We start from the raw sequence: 7,381 nt of genomic DNA, 5'->3' as shown, positions 1-7,381 counted from the left end.
CTGAGCGCTAGTTATGTTGCCCGTTAGATATCACTAGGGCATCAACGATATGCTAAGAAAAGAATTTAGACTAAACGACGAATAATCGCGACATATGCTGTAACAATATTAAATTTTATTTAAACAAAAACTTAACAAAGGTATGATACACGGTACGAAACTTGGTTTAGACTTATGATTACGATAAGCAGGGCGCGGCCATGAGTCGGGTCAAGCACGAGCACGTACTTGAAACGGATTAAACCATGACGCGAAATCGCGATGGGGACCGCACATGAACCGAGCGCGGAATGTGATACGAAAAGCAGTGGTGAGGCGAGTGCGACTCACCATGCCGATTGTTAAATTGGAGTCGACAACGCGTAGACAAAGGCGACGCACATACTTGGTATTCTTCTGAATTTTCCGAGCCTTCGATGATTAAGTGATTAATTGACACAAGCCGAGCGTGGCTCGCCAGTTTATATGCCTGCGTGCTCTTCTTCCATTAGATCCTTTGAATCTTTCGGAATACGCAGGGGTCTGTAGAGGACTTGCGTAGAGGATGTTTGATCGTGAGATTTATTAAACAAGATTGCTCGTTGTTGAAACCGTCGGATATATTTAAAATAAGTGAATAAATTAGTATACAGACAATATTCGCTGAGACGTTCGTACAGTGTATAAGTCGCAAAATAAGATCGCTGATAAATACTCGATAGATACTCGTAAATGCTGATCGATAACTGTTAGATAACTGGTTGATAACTGCTTGATAATTCCTGGATAACTGAATTCTTTTCGATTGCGTCCGTTTATTTATAATGGTCGGGGGAGAGTCGAAAAATTCAAATTCGTCTTTGTTCGACATAGCGGCACATTGTTTTGCCCGGAGTTTATTTATTATTACATTACGTGTATCCTAACGATCTTGATACTCCGAGGCAACACAACAACATGATTTGAATTGTCCTTTACTCATGTGCCGCTACAGGTCTAAACAGTTTGAACGATTAAGATACAAAAAAAGTCAACGGCAGACGTGAAGCGTAAACAATGGCCGCTCACCGATGTTCGCTATGATAAGGTGATAGTCGAAGAGCTATGGCCGGAATTTGCCGATCGGGCCAAGGTACCGACGCCAACACTGTCGGAAACTGCTGAACGAAGCTGTCGATCTCCAGATGTTAAAAAAACAAATGCGACGAGCGAAACGATCGGGCCATAAGAAACGAGGCAAAAACTGTGATAAGGTTTTTACTACCGAAACCTTCTAAGTATAGAACGGTTTAACTTTTCTTGTTCTTAAACAGTGCCCCTTAATCCACTTGAGACCTATGGAAATAGAGTTTATATTTTTGGTTTGTATCGATTTTTTGGTTTTACATGTATAAGACAGGAAACACTGTTAAAAATTTGTTACGTGTAGGCTAAGGGTCAATGTATTATTGACAGTGGAAGACAGGAGATATTTTGTTTGCTACTGCGAGGTAATTTTTTATTAATTGTACGATGCAGTTCATTCCAGGAATGATCATACTTCTGTAAAAGAACTCGTTACCTTAGTTTGATAATGTAAATTGATATGTCCCAATATTCTTGCAACTTGAAAATATATATTCTTCTTCGGTTTATCTTATAATGTTCAGGTAACAGTACATAATTAGTTAAGAAATTTTGTATGTTTAATAAATTTCAAATCACTGGATCTTTTATTTTTGTTATCTATCAACCGTATTATAAATATGTTATGTTATATATTTTTACAATATTGTATGTAAATAACCAAAAAAGAAATCTATGCTGATTTATTACCCGTGTATTAGAAAAAATCGAAGAAAAATGAATTTAAAATTTGCGAGAATACTTCAATATATTACAAATTTAAGTTATCAAATTAAAATAACGAGCTTTTTATAGAATGTCCGGACTAGAGAATAGAGAAGACTGGATTACAGAATTAGTAAAAAAATAATAAACACTAAGGAAGAATGGTAAATTCGACTACTAGAGGAATAAATGTTAGAAATCTCTGTGATTAGCGACTAAACCGTTGGTTTTTTGTTAATGGGCATGAGCTTGTTCAGTCTGTTTATTGCGGCCACGCACGTCCTGTCGAACAGGTTATTGACCGAGGCACATGGTAATCTCAAAAAAAATACAAAATTCTTAGAACGCGTGTTATCTAATGCAAGTTATAATTTTTTGGATTATAAATGCAATCCTTGAGTCAGGAAGTTCTTCGTTGCATCGCAAAAATGGATGGGAATGAGGTTCGAAGTGCTTGATAAAGAGAAGTATAACACGTGGAATTTTAAATGCGTGCGGTTTTAATAAAGACGAATGAATGGAGCGGCAGCTCCATGGTACGTGAGCGGCAGGATTCCCAAGCCGGAATTTATGCAGAGCGGCACAGCATCGGTGCAAGAAGCGGCAAGATAAATCGAGAACGATTTGAGAGCATATTCGAATTTTGTGCTCATTATTAGTCCGTCGGAAATTAAGCAGATAAAGAGATATGAGAATGTAAGAGAGATTTGACTAAAATTAAAGAACATCTATCAATAAAAAGGGCCATCGTGAAAGGTCGTGCTCTTGAATCACTTGGAGTTGCTGAAAATGCAAAATGGTTATGGTGTATGGCGAACGTTTTCGGCGTTTCTTCGACGTGATGGATAAGTTAGCGGAACTGAAAATCAAGATCAATCAAGATTCTATTGGTGGCACTGTCGTATATACAAGTCTGGAAATACCCGCGGTGATGGTAAGGCTTTTAATGATCGGACACTGTTGCTCGATATGTCCCCAGTAAGCCGCTTTAGTCGAAAAGTCAGAATTCATTGTGTGACGTCATCATGTAAAAATAGCCCGTACTCGGTTGTCTCTGTCTTTCTCTCTCTCTCTCTCTCTCTCTCCTTAATGCGGTCGCGTATTCGACTCACGGGCCGAGCAGCAAAAGAGATGAAAGCAAAAAGCAGTACCACAATAATAATAATAGAGACAAAATTTCATCTTAGATATATGATTATTATAATTATATTATTATTATTTTTTGTCTAACTAATGTCTAATAAATATCATATAATATAAATACTTTTTTCATTTTTATTAAAAACCTTTGTAAACTTTAAAATTATATTATAACTTTGATTTTTCAATAAAAAATTTAATAACATTGAAAAATTTCAGTCGTGAATAATATTTTGGACATGATATTATTTACATATATCATAGAAAGTATTAATAATTAAACAATTTTCTAATGAATTAGAAAAAACTAAAAACTAACTTGCTTTCCAATATACGCGTGAAATATAAAAGTATTAAATACATCTATACATATTTGATTTGGAAATTGTAATATTATTAAACTTTTCTGTTGAAAATAGAAATATATGTTTAATAATGATTCAAAATTAATATTCATCTAAACAGCATTTTGCTCTACCAAATAAAATACTGCATATGTATCTACTTTAAATAAATGGTGAAAAATTATGAAAAGTAGTTTTGTCATTGAGTAAGCTCAGTGTTTAATTTCTATTCTTTTCTTTCAATGCTTTTACCCAAGGATGACGTTAAATACGAAATCTTAACTTCACGACCACAAGTTTTTATGGTGGCTAATTTGCAAAGTAGAACTCCCAACATTAAAAACAGATGTGTGTGTACGATCGTGGTGATCATGCGGTTGCGTAACTTATCCTGCAGCTTTGAAAGCTTTCATTGCGCCATGTCTGCCCATGACGCATTGTCATCTCTTGAGACGTTGCAAATTAAAATTGTGGAAGAATTCGATACGTAAAGCAAAATGAACATAAACGTGAAATAAAATGTGATGATGATAGCAAAATAAAAACGTAGAAAAGCGCATCATCGCAAGAATCGTCACGGAAAAGTTGGATTGGACATGGAAAGGCTGATATCGTGAAAAATGATTTCAATGTGAAGTGTTTCAGGTACGGTATTTTCGGATATTTTGTGAAGAATTGTCAAGGAGTAAGAAACCAGAAATGACTGTTCGCCAGTGACACCGATAATTTAAGTTTATTTGCATTTTCAGATGTGTTGGTAAACAATGTTTCGTATTACAATGATAATGCGAAAAGTAACGTTTGGTGTTATGACGGTGGGTGTACATTGCACATGAGCAAGAACGTCAAATTATTTCAAGGGCTGAACATGGATTACATTCTGAGAGTATTGAATCTTACTAACAGTGGCCATGCAAACATAATGGAAAGAGGCATCGTGTCGGCCATCACGAATGTTGATGAAAATAGATAAAAGTTTCATCTCCCGGACAATCAATATTTTTCGATTTTCGACTGAATCTTATTTCGATAAATAGGATTACCAACAAAAAACGCAGTGCCCTTCTATCCGGGAAAGGTCCGAGGTCATTAACCGAGATGGAAGTGTTGTGCTTACCGCGACGTGAGAGAATGATCTTTATTCTCTAACACAATTCTTTGGGAACTGTCAAACGTTGAGTGCCGTAAAGTTTCAAAAGATCCACTTTCATTAAAGAAACATAGGACATGGTCGCTAGGACCATAAAGAGGACAGTCATTAGGAGTCGTTTCGTGTTCTATAACAAATGTGGCACAAGTCGTTACTAAGGGATATTCGCAGCATTGAAGAAATCCCAGCGCAGAAAGGACTGAAAGGTTGCGCGTCTGAGCTCTATAAGATGAACTGTCGCATTTGCTGTGAATCCGGCTATGTGAACTAGCGACAGAGTATTTCAATGGTAAGCTCGATGAGGAGGTCTGCATAAAGATACCAGATCGAATGAAGGAAGTCCTCCAATACATCTTCGAACATAACGAAGAGCAAAGTACAATTATTGCTAGGGACCATGTTGGATGAGATGACAGCGACAACATGGTCTGCCGTATGAAAAAGGCCTTCTACGTTCTGAAATATGGTGGTCGCGTATACACTGCTTCTATCAGAAAAGCCAAGTGAAGCAGCTCATAATCATCGTCAACTATATCAATGACATCTTGATTATGTGTTGCGAATCTAATGCAGCTGTTCGGCAGAGGTTGGTAAGTTTCTTCGAAATAAGTGACCTTGAGGAGATAAAGCGATGTCTCGAAATAAACTTCACCAGAAATGATGAGGGAATTTTCATGAACGGGCATGGGAGAACATATATGTAGGATGTTTTGCAACGGTTTGGACTGTACCGAAATCTGGTATCGACATCCCTGAAGATCGAGGTAAGACTGATCCGAGGTGAATTGTAGTGTGACTTGAACGGCAATCTGTCAAATTGTGCAACGATAACTCCAACGTGCAAGGGTGCAACCCCGTGTTCCATGCACGGGCGAAACACATCATATTTATCACTATTTTGTATTGAAGTCATCAGATCAGATCAAACGGTTTTGAAACACGTCTCATCCAACGACATGCCAGCCGACGTAATGATCAAATCCTACGAAGGAACGAAGTACGAGCGCTGCCTTAATCTTCTGGGTTTAACTGGTAGGCCGAAACGTGAACAAGTGGCTTATTCGAGAGGAAATGTTGTAAAAGTTGACTGCAATTGGCAAACCAACCATGTGTCTTTTATGAATCCGCAAGTGAATTCATCCTGGAAGCCCCCTGATCTAATATTCTTCGCGTTATATTGTATTAGGTTGTCCGAAAAGTTTCTTTCGTTTTAGATGGAAACAATAAATGCACAACATTTTTTGTTTTATATTATTTTGATCCATTACTTTTCTTATCCTACAATTTATATCGTATGATCCCTTTTGCATTACATGCAGTATATTAATACGTGTAATAAAATGTAATATAAAATGTTTCGCATTTATTGTTTCCTTCTAAAACGAAAGAAACTATCCGGACAACTTAATATACACCGAAATTTTATACACTAAGGCAGAACTTTTTCTTATGTTCATGTTCTAGATTTTTTTTTATGTTCTAAATGTTTTCATCTCCTTATCCACTTATATCTTTACGTGTTTATATTATTATTATTATTATTATGCATTTATATTTTTATACTTTTATACGTTTATATCTAGAAGTCCACGAAATTTTGACTCTCTTAGCAACAATAACTTTATGAAGTCATTGTACACTTATTCTATCGCTTAAGAAATTAACAGTTGCCTATCAAGGACATAGGACTTTTCTTGTTTTTAGCTTTCTGTTCCAGTAGTATGTATTCGTCGAGTCACAGCACTTCATAATGGTTTATTGCTTACAACGATCGAAGGGTAACACCCGTGGAATTCTCGTGCAGTCCACTAACGGGTCGCATTGTACACCCCTACGCCTATAATGTGGAAGTGGTCACTTGCAGAAGGAGAATTACTACTCATATTATTATATATAGCCCTTGCGAATTCGGAAATATTTGGATAACCAGCCCACGCGTCTTACTCCCGTCAACACGTCTCGTCCGAAATGTCATCAAATCTTTTTCTCGGACGATTCGTTACTGTTTATTGAGACATACGTACTTACTCAAACTCACGTTCAAACTAAAAAGTCAGAAACATTTCATAGCAAACACGTTCAGTTTATATATTACAATCCACTTAAAATAGATCTAATAGCTTTTTGGACTGGAAAATAATCTTCGTCAGTTTTCCCTTCTTAAGACAAATAACTTTACCTGCTACATCCTTTTGAGCCTAAGGTCTTAAACATTTGATGAATTCTTCGAATTTAGAGCCTCGAACAAGCATAATTTAAAAATGAATTGATTTCAGAAAGGAAATTTTCCTTTGTTTACATTCAATATTTTACTTTTGTCATTAATTTATTATTAATCATAACCATTGACTTTATATGTTCTTATAACGAACATTATGAAAAACATAATTGTTATAGTATTATTAAATAACTAAAGCAACTTTTAAGCATTGTTATTATAATTACGCACTTATTCCTGTCTGTATTATTCAATTCCAATAATTTTTACATTTTTAATATATATATTAATGTAGTATCGGGAAAAGGGCCTAATAAACATCGAGTTAACCATGAACAATGTCGCGAGAGCCGAGGCGCCGTCAGGTCCATAAATGTGTCATCGGTCTTTTCAAGTGCATAGTTTCGTAGAAAAGGCCTACGTGACCCTGGCCACGAGCGTCTGCGGAACACGCGTGTGGTGGGCCTAGGAAAAGACAAAGGGATGCGAGAACGGCCAAAATGCGTGTGGAGAAGTGCAGTTTGAGTTGAGAGGTCACGGAGTGTGAATCGGGAAGTCAAGGCGTGTGTGATAATGATACGTACGACGATGTTGTAATCGGTTTTTGTTACTGAGTATTGCTTATTAAACTACACTAAACCCAAATTAAATCATCATTACTTGTCCTTACTCTAAGATCCATAAGTTACTACATTAATGATAAATGTTATATTCTTATGC

At 36.4% G+C, this 7,381-nt stretch overlaps 1 long non-coding RNA gene across 2 annotated transcripts; it reads left to right on the top strand.

Annotated features, from left to right (window-relative positions):
- Positions 1-6,325, top strand: LOC138179668 (uncharacterized). Of its 2 annotated transcripts, none has more exons than XR_011173099.1 (4): positions 1-1,340; positions 1,409-1,469; positions 1,900-5,029; positions 6,164-6,325. It is a non-coding gene; the product is annotated as an uncharacterized LOC138179668 (long non-coding RNA). The 2 variants fall into 2 exon arrangements; XR_011173098.1 differs by having other exon boundaries at positions 1,900-5,033.
- Positions 6,326-7,381: the final 1,056 nt, after the last annotated feature.

The sequence above is a fragment of the Bombus flavifrons genome, chromosome 1, assembly GCF_040668555.2.
Source record: "Bombus flavifrons isolate JBK064 chromosome 1, iyBomFlav1_principal, whole genome shotgun sequence".
Taxonomy (NCBI): Eukaryota; Metazoa; Arthropoda; class Insecta; order Hymenoptera; family Apidae; genus Bombus; species Bombus flavifrons.
Note: the sequence above shows the minus strand (reverse complement) of the source record. Positions and strands in the feature narration are given on the sequence as shown.